Raw genomic sequence first — 16,824 nt, 5'->3', positions numbered from 1 at the left:
GGATGTGAGAGGGAATGCCAACACAGGGGGGCTAGTTTGTCTTTAGACTTTCGATAGCAGACTTGCTTAAAATGCTTAAGCCTGAAAGTGTGTCAGAGCCATAATTGATAACCGCTGCCCCTCATCTCCAGGCTGCGGGTCTGTGCTCACCACAGCTCGTCTGGGGAGCTGGAGAAGCAGAGAACTGGGACAGAGAGAAGAGAGAGCAGACAACAGGGGCAGGAACGCAGATCCGGGGAGCTGTGGGCGCTCTGGGGCAGGGAGCCGGGGCTCCAGCCTGGCGCAGCGGACGACCCCTGCGGGGCGCTGGACAAGCGGCCCAGCCTCTCACTGCCCGTTCACAACCAAAGTGCCTGCTGTGCGGATCCAAGGAGGTCGCAAATATGAAAACCAGACTGTAAACGCTGAGACAGAGACAGCACCTGCCGACTTACAGTCATCCTCTTTTTTCCTTCCAACACAGCCTCCATTTTGTCAGGGATAAAAATTTCCCCTACTTAAAAACATCACAGCCCACCGCAGGCAGTCATGTGACACTGCTCTGGCCAATGAGATGGGCAACAGCACATTCCTGCCCCCCCCCCCCCCCCCGCCCTCGGCACTTGGTCATGTGACACAGTTCCCACCAATGAGACGGGAGCAGGCATTCCGCAGGGCGTTCTGGGAAAGCTCCCAGAAGGGCGGGCGGCTGGCCTCATGTGGCTCACCCTCTGTCCATCCTGAAAGGGAACCTGACGCCAGAGGAGCTGCACTGTGACCGCAGAGCAGGCCTCACCGAGGACGCCGAGGGAGGTGGAGGAGGAGGCTGGGCCCACGGGCATCTTGGAGCTGCTGGGCCTGCACCGGCCCCGCCAGACACCTCATTGGGTGAGAAGAGTAACCCGGACTCGTCTCCGCCTCCACTGGTCGAGTTCCCTCCTGACTGTACGAGTCACAGTGTGCGGGTGACAGGGCACCAGAGGGACCCCAGGAAGCCTGGCCCACCCCCTCCTCACCCCTGGCAGCAGTGCGGGGGTGCCCAGGTGGCTGGGCCTCTCTGAGCCTCCGTCTCTCGTGTGTAACTAGGGCAACAGGCCCGGGGACGCCAGCCTCTTAGGGATCAGAGGAGGATGATAGGACGTAAAGCCTTTGAGGGCTTCTGTCCTGGGACGCAGGGAGGCTGGGGGCCGTCCTGATCTCTGAATGGTCAGCAGCTGACGTGGGACAACCCCCACCTGCTCTCTGGCTCTCGGTTATCTCATGTTTAAGTAGGAGAGTGGATACACCTCGCGAAGGGTGACATTGTTCAAGGGAGAGAGGGTGTCAGTGTTGATGTGTCGACTTCGGGATGGTTGATGGTTCCCGCCAGGGGTGGTGAGGTCGGCAGGTGAGGGCTCATGCAGCCCAGACCAGGGGTGTGGTGGGAGAGCGTTAGATTGGGAGCCAGGAGCCCTTCTGCGGATGGTTCTGCCTGCCTGGGAAAGCCGCTCCTCTCCTGGGCCTCAGTTTCCCCCCTATAAAATGCAGGGTTTTGGCTAGATGACCACAAAGGGCCTCATCCTCTCTCGTACTCTTGGAGTTCTGCGTTCACAGATGAACAGGGAGGCAGGCCGAGTGGCACAGGTTGGGGTCAGTTACCAATCAGGAGTGTGAAATGTGAAGAGCCCTGGCATCCTTAGAGAGAAGTCTCCAGCCAGGCCCAGATGGAGGCATCTGCCGAGACGGCATCTGCCCACTCAGGGGAGAGGGGGGAAGGGCCAGGAGGGTGATGAGAGACCCCCTTTCCTCTTTGGCCAGGGACCATGCAGGTTGCTCCGCCTGGTCTGAGTGAGAGTGAGGCTCATCCTGCAGAAAGGTCACTGCAATTCAGAAGCAGCTGGGACCAGATGGATGCTTGCTGGGAGGAGTTCTCTCTAAGTCCTTGGTCTTCCACTAAGGAGCCATGCGACCTTCATTTAAAGTCTGATGTTAGTGTAGCCACCCCTGCTGTCTTCTGGTTTACTATTTGCATGGAATATCTTTTTCTGTCCTTTCACTTTCAAACTATTTGTGCCTCTGGATCTGAAGAAAATCTCTTGTAGGCAGCATATAGTTGGGTCATACGTTTTTACCCCGTGTGCCAGGCTCTGTCTTTTGAGTCAAGGGTTTAATCCATTTACATTTAAAGTAATTACTGGTAAAGAGGAACTTAATTCTGTCATTTTGTTATTTATATTCTATATGCCTGATAGCCTTATTGTCCTTCATTTCCTAATTGCTGTCTTCTTTTGTGTTTTTTGGGTTTTTTGTAGTGAAACATTTTAATTCTTCTCACTTCATTTTGTGTATCTCTTATAGGTATTTTCTTTGTGGTTACCATGGGGACTACAGTTAACATCCTAAAGTTATAACACTATAATTTGAATGTGCCAGCTTAACTTCAATAACATACAAATCTCTTCTCTTTATAGCTCCATCCCCACCCCTTTCAGTTATTGATGTCACAAAATTACATCTTTATACATTGTGTGCCCAAAAACATAGATTAATAATTTTTATTATGAATAAAATAAATTTTGTTATGAAGTTGTCTGTTAAATCATGTACAAAACACAAAGTAGGCTTACAAACCAAAGTTACAATAATATTCTCATAGTGTGTATGCTGGTTCACTTGATGGTATCCCACAGGTTCCTTAGGGTCTGTTCATTTTTAAAAAATCCTTTTTCCTTTTGTTGCTCAGTCCCAATAATTTTCACTGTCCTGTCTTCAGATTCACTGATTCTTTCTTCTGCCTGCTCAAATTAGCTTTTGAATCCCTCCAGTGAATTTTTCATTTCAATTGTACTTTTCAGCTCCAGAATTTTTTAATTTCTTTTTATGTTTTCTACTTCTTTGTTGATGTTTCCGTTTTATTTATACCTCGTTTTCTTGAACTTCTCCACATCTGCCTTTAGTTCTTTGACCGTCTTTAAGATAGTTGAAAGTGTTTGTCTAGTAAACCTGCCATCTGCTCTTTCTCAAGAACAGTTTCTGTTTATTTTTTTCCTTCGAGTGAGCCATACTTTTGTGTTTCTTAGTACGCTTTATGGCTTTTTTGGTTGGAAACTAGACGTTTGAGTCTTAGAGTATGGTAACTCTAGAAATCAAGTTCTTCTCCCACTTTGCCAGCATTGCTGGGGGGGTTTTGTTCGATTGATTGATTTTTGTAGGCTGTCCCTGTGCCAGGGATCAGCTTGGGCTGTAAACTTGACATGAGCAAGGGCATCATTGGCTCACCACGAGATAAAAGGGCAAGCAGGTGGTGGCAGAGAGAGAACTTTCATAAGCGATAAGCTGGAAAATCAGAAGACAGTGGACTGTCATCCTAAAAAGCCCGTCTTAAGGGGAACTGATTTGGAAATGACTTACATAAGGCAAACAGGGTTGGGCAGAGGACTTAGGAGTGTCCGGTGATGGGTGACCACAGAACGCTGGGTGCTTCTCTGTAGTGGATCTGCTGAACGCAACATTCCTGAGGAATCCAAGAAAACCTCGGTTCCTTCCTCACCTGGGACAGAAGGGACAGGTTGGACAGAGGACATAGATTTTCTGCTAACAAGTCATAAGTCATTCTTTCCTCACAGTTACTGATTGGCTTGCCTATGTGCTGTTCGAAGCATTTTTCCAAAGCACATTGTGAGAATAAGATGGGGAGGGGGAGGATGTGGCCCTGGGGGCTGAAGTTCGGAGTCCTCTGTGCAGGGATGACTGCTCAAGGCTCCTGCAAGACGCTCCGTCAGGAAGAGGGCTGTCAGCAAGTTGCTCTCTTGTCGGCGGACCTCCTGCTGTTCTGCAGGGCGAGCTCAGAGACTTTGGTCACTTTGTTTCCCACGTTTATCTTGTGGGTACAGGCACAGCTTCATCCTCATCCACGGAAGCTTTAATTTCTTATTTAAGGTTTCAAATTTAAGGTCTTCTCAGACCTCGTCTGAGCCTGTGAAACTGGGGGCCCCCTTGCTTTAACTTTACTCAGCGGTCTGTTTGCAGAAGCAGTTGGATGATGCATTACTCAGGCCCACCCTAGAGGTAGCATCTCTGGCACCTGGGTCATCATGATAACGGTGCTTCTGTTTTTCAGGAACTGAGAGTGGACTCCTTGTCCACTTCAGGCCAGTTAAGACCACGAACCCATCATTGGGCCAGCACGAATGCCTGAAAGGTGACCTTTTGATGTCAGAGGGCCGAAAACTCCACCCTCAGATCCTGGTAACGCTGCCGTTTTGTGAACATGTGTCCTCTGAGGAGATGAAGAGCCGTGGAGCTTCACTGTTCCTGTGCAGATTATCAGTTGCCTCCCTTCTCACCTCCAGGCATCTATGCTCGTGCTTCAGACCACTCTGCCCATAAATAGCCCATAAACATCCCTCATCCCCATTTTCGGGGAGGTGGATTTGAGACTTGTTCTGCCACCTCCTCACTTGTCTGCCTTGTGAACAAACCCTTTCTCTCGGCCGCAACCTCGTCGTCTCAGTGATTGGCATACTGTGTAGCAGGCAAAACGAGCCTCGTCCCGTAACACCTGCACCTTCCTCTGGGCATGTGCAGTGACTTTCTAAATTCCCCTGTATGTGCATTGCTTTTGAATGTCCTCCTCCTTAAACAGCTGGGTCCTAAAAGAGAAAAAAGAGAAATTAAGGGGGAAAAAATGCACCAGCCCTTTAAGTCCCCTGGAAGTCACTTCAGCTGGAGGGGAAGGGGTTTGCAACAAGGGCTGCTCACCTCTGCGTCCGCACCTCCCCAGTCAGAAGAAGCGATCAGTGATCAGAACACAGATCCCGATATTTGGAGGACAGAGGCCTGTTGCCCACAGCTGTGTACAAGCTGCTCCAGGAACGCTTGCACTGCCCCCTGACACGGGGTCAGGGAGTGGGGGATGGGTAGCTGCTACTAAGCTAAGAGCTGAAATTAACCACAATTTACTGGCCAAGACTTCCCCTGGGAGAAGTTGCCAGCCTTTAAAAGACTCCAGACTTCCAAAGTAGTCACATCGGACAGACCCTGCCAGTACTGTTGTTATCTGGCTGAGCAGGAGGATTCCTGGTGCTTCCTACGCCACCATCTTCCCCTGAGCTGTGCGACCTCGAGACAGTCACTTAAGCCCTCTTGGTCTCTGTTGCCTTGCCTGTGAAAATGAGGGGGTTGGACCAAGGGGTTTGAAGATCCTTCTAATCCTAAAAGCCTGGGATTCTATACCGAGGACAATAGGAGCTCCAGTATCATTGGACTATTGGGAAAAGGAGATGAGATGAGCCATAATACATAACTATTTGTGTTTTTTCCCTCTATTTTGTTTCTATTAATATGTTTTACTGCCCCCCCCCCCAAATTCATTAAAGAACATCTGTGGGTTTTTATGGCGGAGTTCCCCTTCATTCTTTTACTAGGGAAGCTGTACCCCTCCCTACTCTCAGCCTCTGTGGCTCAGGTAGGGTTAACCTCTCTCATGGGTTGGACCCTGATTGGCCTGAGCCGGTCTGCACATCCTAACTCTCTGTGTTTTCTGATGGTACGGGGGTGGGGTGTGTCTCTTAGAGCCAGTGGCCTGGGACTTTTGATCAACTATGAAAAAGAGAACTTTTTTCTTCTCCACTGGACTGCAATCTGAATGGAACACATCCAGCCACCAGGAAGGGGGGCCCGAGAGTGGTCTTGCATAGAGGAGAGTTGCTGAAAGATGAAGAAAGAAGAAGCAGGTCCTGGGTGGCCTCGTTTGAGCCCCTGGGTCAAGCTGCTCCTGGAGGCTGCCCTGTCTCTGAGCTTCTCTGTATAACCCAATAAATCCCTCTGAGCTCAAGCCAGGGTGTACTGAGGTCCCTGTTGCAGGATGTGGAAGAGCCTGATGGCTGCCCCCCCAGCATCTAGGGCTCCTGGTACCACCCCCACCCAGCTCAGCAAGTTGCCTGGGAACCCAACTCAAGTGGACAGCCACTTATCTGAGCAGCTACTGTGTGCCAGGCACGGTGCTGAGAGCTTCCCACAGCCCCTCCCCTGTGACCCTCACAACTTCCTGTGAAGGAGGTTCGTCAGCCTCCCCCCGGAGCCCCTCCTCCACCCTCATTCTGCAGGTCACATCCCCCCCAACCCGCTAGCCTTCTCCTCTGAAAACCAGCACAGTCACACCCATTTACCCTGGAGTGAGATTTGGTTTAAGTGGGATTGTGGATCTGTTACCCAGCCCACCGACCCCATAAGACATTAACCACAGCCCCGCTCGGAACAAGCCTAACCACTCCAGGAGCTGAGAAGTTGACTTGTGAATGTAGTTCTCGCTTCTCCATTCTTTGGCCACTGAATAAAGCTTGTGCTGTTGAATGCTCAGCTTTGTTTGGATCAAATCTGTGACATGGAACAGGAAAGAATCCTCCAAGGAAGGGACAGACTGTGGGTGCGAGGCCCACCCATAGGCCCCTCCTCAGAGCTCCTCCGAGTGAGGGTGAGAGTCCCACCGGAGTGAGTGAAATCGGTAACAGAGCCAGTGCACCAACTCCTGCAAGAAGCTCCATAAATGGGGCTCTGTCTTCTCTCTCTGCTCCAGGCTCAGGCCTCTGTGTCAGCTCCATTCAGAGCAGGAGGTACGTGAGCAGCTCGCTTCCTGCCACTGGCAGGCTCTGCTTTCACTGCGCAGCCCACTGTCAGCGGGGAGCCCTGGGCCCTGGTTACCAGCTGAAACCATCTGGATCCCCTCCTCACTATACTGCCTGGTGTGTCATTCTGGCACTGCAGCCTCTCAGAGCCCCTGCCTGCCTCCCTCTGGCCATCCCCCTCCCTGTGATGAAGCCTCCCCCCCGTTTTGCTCCGTGTCTCCAGGGGCTCGTTCCTCAGGTGGTGGGGCCTGGGAGAGAAAAGGCAGAGGATAGGCTGGGGGGTGAGGTTGAGGAAAGAGTGAGACCCCTCCCCCTCTCTTCTTTGAGACAAAGCCATCAGCCCCCCAGAGAGGGTAGGAGAATGACTCAGACACCCCCTCTCCCTGTGGGGGCAGAATTGGGGTGAGGAATGGAGCAGGGACGTGCTGTCTCACCCAGGAGAGAAAATGACTCAAGATGCAGAGTTCAGTTGCACACACGGGGTCCCTCTCGTCCCATCCCAGGCTTTATTTCCTTTGTAGCTCATGCTTCAAACAGATTGTTATTCTTCTGATAAGACTAGTTCATTGAAGGGTCTTTGATGGTTATTTTACTTCTCCCAGGTATATTCCAGACAAGAAGGTCAACTCCAAGAAAGGAGATCCATTAACCAGTGCTAAGCTGCCAGTCGTTAGAGGAGGGAGCTCTAGACGGAGACGAGAAGAGGATGAAAACTCCCAGTGGGCTGCTCGTAAGGAACCCTAGGGAGAACTCGCACCCAGGCTTTGGGAGTCTTCAAAAAGGGGTAGGGGTCGGGTAGGGTTACTCCCCAGAGGCTGTGGGGATATGTTGGTGAACCGGTCTGCTTGTTCCACGGCCCCTTCAAGAGGAACATCCCCACGTGCTTGGGCGACAGGGAGGGAAGAAGCCAAATGCCATCTCAGCTTCCACTCTGCCGTGGCCCAGGGGGCGGGGCAGGAGATTCGGGTCCAGGAGAGACTGCTCTGAAGGCAGATGGGGCACTGGGAGGGAGGACAGGAAGGGGAGGAGCGATTCCCTGTGTCCCCCCTAGGAGAGCAAGGCTACAAGAGGGCAAAGGGGTCAGGTGACCACCAATGAGATTCCAAACAGTGTCTTCCAGAGAGGCCACTGAAGCCCGGTATACCCCCTGTGGTGGCCTCAGTGAGGACGGAAGGGTTAGCTGCTCCTGATGCTCAGATAGAACCCCCAGGGATGCTCCCCCCGCCCACACTGATTAATTCAGTTGGGTAAAGTGGTATTTACGCTGGAAATGTAATCATCATTTCCGATGATAATGGAATTGAAAAATAAATTGAAAGTGTCCAACACTGCATTAGGAGGGGTGATCAAGTGAGGCTGGAGGCTGAGGACCAGCCTCTTCAGTGAGCGGTTTGATAGGCTCGGGAAGCTAGGCAAGTTTCTATTTCCCTAATTGCAGGATCAAGAACCAGGAGTAATGGGACAGGAGGAGCTGGGCCAGCGGCGTGCTGGGGCCGGTTCAGACCAGCTCACAGAGCGGATGGTTATATTTTAAGGAATTGTGTCAGCCAGTTGTTAAACACGGCCACAATTAAAAATTAAATTATATAATCTTACGGCTAAATAAGTTACGTTAAAAACACGGGCAATAAACACTCAAAGCGCCTCAATTTTTAATTACTTTATAATATTTTACTATTGTGCATGCTTTTGAGATTATTTACTCGTATCGTGTCAGTATGATGGAAATCCTATATAATGGAGTGTTAATCTGCATCTCTTCCAAACTTTGTGTTTAATGACATGCCATTGGTAGTTTGAAATTGACCACGGTGGGAGGATTTACACCACGGAGATTGGCAAAGACCATAAAGTGGGGTCAGTTCCGGAGACAGGAATCATAAAAGTAATTTGAACAGGGAAAATTTACTATAAAGAATTACTAACTAGTAAAAGATGCTTAACTACTAAAAGAAGTAGAGTAGAAGTTAAAGAAAAGACAAATACGAAATGAAGGCGTAGCTGCTTCCGCCTTGAAAGCTGAGGAAGCGTGCGTGAGGAAGCAGCTATTTTGGAAGAGGGCCCCTGTCCAAGGCCAAGATTCAGGCATTGTTGGACATGGTATGCCTGGGGTCAGGTGGGTAAAGGAGAAGTTCGCTGAGGCACCATGGGCTGACAATGGCCCACAATCTGTGCGCCAAAGCTAGTAAGCAAGAAGCTCCCCTCTGGGTGATCACAAACTCACCATAAGGGGAGAGGCACTGGGCCACTTTGATGCCACCGGAAGTCATGCCATAGAAGCAAGAAGAAAAGAAAAACAGATCCTGCAGGAGAAACCGTATCCTCTTAGTTTTTTTTTTGCAATTTTTTTTTTGTTGCAGTGAAATATGCATAACATAAAATTTACCGTCTTAACCATTTTTAAGTATACAATGCAGTGATATTAAATGCATTCATAGTGTTGTGCAATTATTACCACCATCCATCTCTTTAGCTCTTTTCATCTTGTAAAACTGAAACTCTATGCCTATTAATAGCTCTCCATTTTCCCCTGGCCCAGCCCCTAGAGACCCCCATTCTATTTTGTCTCATATAAATGTAAGCACACAGTATTTACCTTTTTGTGACCGGCTTACCTCGCTTACATTAGGTCCTCAAGATTCATCCATGTTGTATCATATGTCAGAATTTCCTCACTTCTTAAGGCTGAATAATGTCCCCTTTATGTCTGTACCACATTTTGCTTGTCCTTTCATCTGTTGATGGGTACGTGGGTCGCCTCCATGTTTTAGGTACTGTGAATAACGCTGCTGTGAACGTGAGTGTACAGATATCCCTTCGAGACCCTGCGTTCAATTCTTTGGGGTCTATTCCCAGAAGTAGAATTGCTGGATCCTGTGGTAATCCTATTTTTAACTTTCTGAGGATCCTCCAAACTGTTTTCTGTAGCATCTGCACCATTTTACATTTCTACTAACAGTGCACAAAGGTTTCGGTTTCTCCTCATCCTCACCAATACTTATTTTCTGTTTTTTTAATAGCAGCCACCCTAGTGGGTGTGAAGTGATAGCTCACTTTAGTTTTGATTTGCATTTCCCTAATGGTCCGTGATGTGAGCATCTTTTCATGTGCTTATTGGCCATTTGTGTATCTTCTTTGGAGAAATGTCTGTTCAAGTCCTTTGCCCATTTTCGAATAGGATTGTTTGGGTTTTTGCTGTTGAATTTTAGGAGTCCTCCATATATTCTGGGTATTAACCCCTTATCAGATGCATGAGTTGCAAATATTTTCTTCCATTCTGTGGGTTGTCTTTTTACTCTACTGATCTTATCTTTTGATGCACAAATTTTTTTAATTTTCACAAAATCCAGTTTATCTATTTTTGCTTTCATTGACTGTGCCTTTGGTGTCACATCCAAGAAATCTTTGCCAAAGCAAATGTCATGAAGCATTTGCCCTTTGTGTGCTTCTAAGTTTTATAGTTTCAGCTTTTACATTTAAGTCTTTGATCCATTTTGAGTTAATTTTTGTATATGATGTCAGGTAAAGGCCCAACTTCATTCTTTTGCATGTAGATATCCAGTTTTTCCAGCACCATTCGTTGAAAAGAGCGTTTTCCGCCATTGAGTGGTCTTGGCACCTTTGTCAAAAATCAGTTGACCATATATGTGAGGGTTTATTTCTGGGCTCTCTATTCCTTTGGTCTACATGTCTGTCTTCTTCATGCCACGTTATTCTGATTACTGTAGCTTTGTCATAAGTTTTGAAATCAGGAAGTGTGAGTCCTCCAGTTTAGTCCTTTTTTTCAAGATTATTTTGGCTATTTGGGATCCCTTGAGATTCCATATGAATCTCAGGTTGGATTTTTCTATTTCTGAAAAAACCTTCATTGGGATTTTGAATGTGTACATCACTTTGGGTTGTATTGATATCTTAAGTCTTCCAATTCATGACTGTGGACTGTGTTTTCATTTACTTGTGTCTTCTTTCATCTCTTTCAGCAATGTTTTGTAGTTTTTATTGTACAAGTCTTTCACCTCCTTGGTTAAGTTCATTTGTAAGTATTTATTCTTTTAGATGCTATTGTAAATGGAATTGTTTCTGTAATTTCTTTTTTTCAGATTGTTCATTGCTAGTATATAAAAATACACCTGATTTTTGTGTGTTGACTTCAGATCCTGCTACTTTACTGTATTTATTTATTACCTCTAACAGTTTTTTTGTGGAATCTTTAAAATTTTCTACATATAAGATCATATCTGCAGGATGCCTCATTTCTTTTTCTTGCCTAATTGCTCTGGCTCTAACTTCCAGTGCCACATTCAATAGAAGTGGCACAAGTGGGCATCCTTGCCTTGTTCCTGACCTTAGAGGAAAAGCTTTCAGTGTTTTACCATTGAGTATGATGTTTGCTCTGGGTTGTTTCATCTATGGCTCTTTTTATGTTGAGGTAGTTTCCTTCTGTTTCTGCCTTGTTGACTGTTTTTAACATGAAAGGGTATTGAATCTTGTCAAATGATTTTTCTGCAACAATTGAAGTGATCATGGTTTTTCCCCTTCATTCTGTTAACACAGCGTGTCACATTGGTCAATTTTCATAAGCTGAACCATCCTCACATTCCAGGAATAAATCCCACTTGGTCATGGTGTATAATCCATTAATATTTACTGCTGAACTTGGTTTGCAGGTATTTTGTTGAGGATTTTTATGTCAATCTTCATAAGGGATATTGGTCTGTACTTCTGTCGTAGTGTCTTTACCTGGCCTTTGGTTCCAAGATAATGCTGGCCTCAAAAATGAGTTAAAAAGTGTTCCCTCCTCTTCAGTTTTTTGGAAAAGTTTGAAGAGAATTGGTATTCGTTTCTTTAAGTGTTTGGTAGAATTCACCAGTGAAGCCATCAGGTCTGGGGCTTTTCTTTTCTGGGAGATTTTTGGTTACTGATTCAGTCTCCTTACTAGTTATTGGTTAATTCAGATTTTCTATTTCTTCATCATTTGGACTTGGTAGGTTTTGTGTTTCTAGGGATCTGTCAATTTCATCTAGGTTATCCAATTTTTGCATACAATTGTTTTAGCACTCTCTTATAATCCTCTTTATTTCTATAGAGTTTTAGTAATGGAACCATTTTTGTTTCTGATTTCAGTAATCAGAATCTTCTTTCTTTTTTGTTAGTCCATCTAGCTAAAAGTTTATCAATTTTGCTGATCTTTTCAAAGAAGCAACTTTTGGTTTCATTGATTTCCTCTATTGTTTTTCTATTCTCTATGTCGTTTATCTCTGCTCTAATCTATTATTTCCTTCCTTCTGCTAGTTGTAGCTTTAGTTTGTTCTCTTTTTATAGTTCTTTAAGTTGTAAAGTTAGGTTTTTTTATTTGAGATCTTTCTTAGTTTTTGCACATTTATAGCTATAACTTTCCCCCTTAGCACTGCTTTTGCTGTATCCGATATGTTTTGGTATGTTGTGTTTTCATTTTCATTTGTCTCTAAGTATTTCCTAATTTCCCTTGTGATTTCTTCATTGATCCATTGGTCATTTCAGGGTGTGTTGTTTAATTTCCACAGATTTGTATTTTCCTGTTTTACTTCAATTATTGATTTCTAACTTCATCTAGTTATGGCCAGAGAAGATACTTTGTATGATATCTATCTTTTAAATCTATTGAGATCTAATTTGTGGCCCAACATATGGTCTGTCCTGGAAAGTGTCACATGTGCACTTGAGAAGAATGTGTCTGCTGCTGTTGTTGGATAGACTGTTCTGTATGTGTCTGTTAGATCTGATTGGTCTATTGTGTTAAGTTCTTTGTTTCTTTACTAATCTTCTGTCTGGTTGTTCCCTCTCCATTATTGAGGGTGGGTATTGAAGTCCCCAACTGTTGTTTGTAGAACTATCTATTTCTCCCTTCAATTCTGTCAGTTTGTGCTTCATATATTTTCAGTGGTCTGTCATTAGATGTGTAAATGTTTGTAATTGTCATAACATCTTGCCATATTGAAACTTTTATTAATATATAATGTCCTTCTTTGTCTCTTGTAAGCTTTTTTAATTCAGAGTCTATTTTGTCTGATATAAGTATAGCCCCGCGGCTCTCTTTTGGTTACTATTTGCATGGAATATCTCTTGCTGTCCTTTCACTTTCAGTCCATTCTCTTTTACAGCCTTGCAGGATCTCCCCAGCACCCGCAACTGACAAGGTCTAACACTGCAGCATGTGGCACAGGAGACGTGTGCAGGGTCCAGCTTCAGTACCACAATGCAGGACAAAGAGGAGTGAAATCTGAACCGAGAGGCAATAAATTGATAATGAGCACAGTCCCCTAATTTTCAGAGCATTAATAGAGAGGTCTTTTCTAAAGATGCTGAGTGTTGGAAGTGGGAAAAAGTCCAGGGCCTTATCTGATGCCAGAATCCTTTCAATAAAAATAAAATGTTGATAGTAAAAGCAACATCACCTCTCAGGCCGGTATTGTGTATATGTAATACAAATATTAGTTCATTTAATCTCCACAATAACCCAGTGAGGTAGATAGTGTTATTTCCCCCATTTTACAAATGAGAAAATGGTGAGTGAGGGAGGTGAAATAGTTTGTTCTGAAAGAACACAGCAGCTGTCATTCAAACCCATGCTGCCCTGATATTGCGCCTTCTAGGAAATAGTGCCTAATTACTACGTGCACACCTGTAAGGAGAGGGAGCCGATCATCGCCTGAGGTCTCCCATACCATCTCTGAACATCTTTGACTGCTGAGACTCTCTTTCTTCAGCCCACGTTGAGGGTGTGTACTCTTCCACGCGTCAGCCCTTTTGGATATGCAGATACTTGTTTGATCTCTTTAGGGTTTTTCCTTCTCCCGGTTCAGCAGCTCTCCTTCCTTCTGCATTTCCCATCATGCTCTTCTGACCAAGCTCAAGTTTTCTCTCTGCCTTTTGTTGACGAAAATAATCCATAACCAATCTATAAATGAAAATTTGGGAGAGTTTATTCTGAGCTGAAATCTGAGGACCACGGTCCGGGGCCTTTCTTCCCAAAGGAGGAAAGGGCACCGAAGAAGTGGGGTGCACAGAGTGGTCATATACCCACATACAGGACATTTCACATGTGATTGAAATGTCCCTTTTACGATAGTCGCGAGACTGCTCTGTCGGCACAGCAATTGATGGAAACAGGAGGTAGGTCTGCTGTCTTGGTGAACAGAGCAGGGTGGCAGGTCTGCTGTCTCAAGCTGGGTGGTCACAGGTGAGAGCAGCAATCAGTTCCTAGCCTAAGGAAAGATGCTTAATCCTTAAGGAAATGACAATGTTGGGAGGGGGAGGAAAGTTGCACCTTTATCTCAAGGGCCTTTGTTCTGGCCATAGGAAATGTTTTAAAGCAGATATACAAGGTGTGCTCAACAGCCACAGTCAGGCCCTTTTGGAAAAAACAAAGTCAGGCCGAATTAGGTTTATACCAAATGGCTTCCTCATATACTGCAATATATACTATTGCTTGCCATTTTTATTTGTCACTTTTATATTGTCATGCAAGGTGGGTGCAGCTCTCCAACCATGGTCTTCCCAGGGCAGGGCCCCACTGCCCGCCTCTGCCTATCCCAAGGATCTAACAAAGCAGGTCAGATAATTTCTCTGAGCCTTGGTTTTCCTTTTCTGTACTTCTGGGTCAAAAATGTCTGTCTAACTGAGTTTCTCGGGGGCGGGGTGCTGGTTCTAGAAAATAACGTATAGGAAAGTGCCTAGCACAGTGTTTGACTCAATAAAGATTGGAAGAAACTAGATCTAGTCCACTGATACATGGAGAAAACCTGGGAATTATTCTCAGTGCAACCGTGTGCCAGAGCACGAGCTAGACTCCAGGTTTCCTGATAACCAAGCACGACGTCTCCTCACATTTCAGAGGCAAAAACCAGCTTCTCTCCTCTTGGAATCAACAGTGAGCCACATCCCATGAAGGTGGCCGTGTGCCCTTTCTCAAGCATCAGAGGTACCAGAATTAGTCAGGGGCACCGTTCACAGAGCCGGCCGTGGTGCCAGGATCAGCCCTTTTCCTTCTGCCTCCTTTTCTCCTCTCCCTCCCTCCCTCTGTGATGATTGCACATCCTACAAGAGTTAAGCACATTTGCAGAGAGTTCCCAATGGCTGGCGGGTCCCTCTGAGGACCATTGTGCATTCCCTGTAATGGCGCTCATTAGTCTGTCTGACATCAACACTATTCTCAGGTTAATATGTTTAATTTAATGAGGCATTTATTTTCAGTTAGAAAACTCCTGAAGAAGCATGTTTTCTCCTGATGAGTTCAGCTGATGAATAGATTAATGCTGGCCTTGAAATAGTTGATTAAGAAAATGAATCCAGCCGGCTTCTTCTTCCCTAGAGAGGCTGTGCTTAAATTGAGTTGTGTTGAGCTGTCCATTTCTTAGGGGAGGAAACAGGAAGGAAACCTTCGCTCGGCTCTTAGATCTGTCCTTCATTTACTCGTTTGTTTCCCGCCCCACTTCTCCTACCCGCACTCCAAAATCCAAGGATGTAAAAAGGCCAAGGACGAGGGTGTGACGAGGGGAGAAAGAACGCTCACAATTGCGCAGCCCGAGAACACGACAGAGAAGCTCTTGCGTGGTGGCAGAGGACAGAGATGTGTGCACACAAGCTGGCCTGCCCCGTTTGCTCCTATAGCACCAGTATCCTGCACCTAGTGGGCACCTGATAGATATTAGTTGAATGAGTAACGGAGATGCTGAATGGATGGTGGCGCTTACTGTTACTCACAGAATCACATGATCGCAAGATGCCTGCTATCCCAGACACATCTAGCTGGTAACCTGTGTTCGTGACTCCTGGCCCCAGAGTGGAAGATAACCCAAAGGCCAATTTTCTTTAATGATTTGACCAGTAGCTACCCACGTGTCACTCTCTCCGTGGGCACTTAAGCCTCTGCCACCCGTGAGAGACGACAGCTGGACTGGGCATTCCTTCTTCCCAGAAAGGAGGTGCAGGCCACCCCAGGCCAATGCCTGCCTCTGCCTGAAAGTCAGAGAAAACAGAGGGCTTTCCGTTCCCACCCTGGCTGCTCAGTCATCATAATTCCCTCTGCGGGCAAGCCTGGGCCTGAATGGACATGAGGGCAGTGTGGGGTGGACGGCGGGGGTGCCTGCAGTAGAGTATGGGCTGTACAGGAGGGGGGCCGAGGTTAACGGGCAGTTCTCCCACTCGACGACTCTGTCCATTTTCTGTGCCACGTAACAAACCGCCACAAACCCAGTGCCTTAAAACCACAGCTGCTTATTACCTCAGGGCTTCTCAGCTCAGAAGTCAGGCACAGCTGGCCAGGTTTTCTGCTCAGGGTCTCACAAGCTGAAATCAGGGTGGCCTGCAGGCTCTGTTCTCCTCCGCAGGCTCGGCCAGGGAGGGGTCTGCTTCCAAGTTCCTTCAGGTGGTTGGCAGAATTTACTTCGTGTGGCTGTAAAGTGCACGGCAGCCTGCTTCTTCAACCAGCAAGGAAGAGTCTCTGCTGCTTCCGCATCTGACCACTGATCTTCTTTAAAGGGCTCACCTGGTTAGACCTGGCCCACCCAGTATAACCTCCCCTCCAAGTAACTTAAAGTCAACTGATTGTGGACCTTAACTAAATCTGCAAAATCCCTTCACCTTTGTCACATTCTATTGGTAAAGCAAGTTACACATCCTGTCCACACTCAAGGAGAACGAAGTATACAAGAGTCATCTTAGAATTGGACGGCATCTTAGAATTCTGCCTACCTTACCACCTGAAAGACTGCAGGCAACTCTCTTTACGCTGAAGTTACTTTTCCTTAGTTGTAAGTGGCAATAGCATTGCTTTATTTAGGATTTGTAAAACAATGAAATGGAATAGCGTACATAAGTGGAGAGCAGAGAGGGCACTCAGGAACTGTGTGTTAAATTGGACTGAAAGATGGAAAAAGTGATGTCAGTAGGATCATCTGGAATTTTACCTTCTACCCTCCTCAAAACTATCTTCTTCAATTGGTGCTAGTCCGTTATCTGACTCTATGAGATTCCAAACTGGGTCTTCATTCTGGAACTCTCCTGCCTTCCCGTCCCAGATCACCCACATTTCTGGTGGTCCATCCTACTGGCTGTATCTGCTCCATCAGGGACCTGACAGCCAGCTTATTTGATATCTTGTATAATAACCTCATCATGGCTCCTGAATGCTCCCTTTTACCGAATTTACCCAGCACCTATTAAGTGAATGCCTCTGCTAGGTCTCTCCACCACACTGGAA

At 46.5% G+C, this 16,824-nt stretch overlaps 1 long non-coding RNA gene across 2 annotated transcripts; it reads left to right on the top strand.

Annotated features, from left to right (window-relative positions):
* The first annotated feature begins 627 nt into the window (after positions 1-627).
* Positions 628-13,017, top strand: LOC102147813 (uncharacterized). 2 transcript variants are annotated; one of them, XR_001380080.3, is made up of 3 exons: positions 628-867; positions 7,187-7,314; positions 8,023-9,069. It is a non-coding gene; the product is annotated as an uncharacterized lncRNA (long non-coding RNA). The 2 variants fall into 2 exon arrangements; XR_289818.4 differs by lacking the exon at positions 8,023-9,069 and adding an exon at positions 12,725-13,017 and having other exon boundaries at positions 631-867.
* Positions 13,018-16,824: the final 3,807 nt, after the last annotated feature.

Source organism: Equus caballus, chromosome 2 (genome assembly GCF_041296265.1).
Source record: "Equus caballus isolate H_3958 breed thoroughbred chromosome 2, TB-T2T, whole genome shotgun sequence".
In the NCBI taxonomy this organism is placed as follows: Eukaryota; Metazoa; Chordata; class Mammalia; order Perissodactyla; family Equidae; genus Equus; species Equus caballus.
Note: the sequence above shows the minus strand (reverse complement) of the source record. Positions and strands in the feature narration are given on the sequence as shown.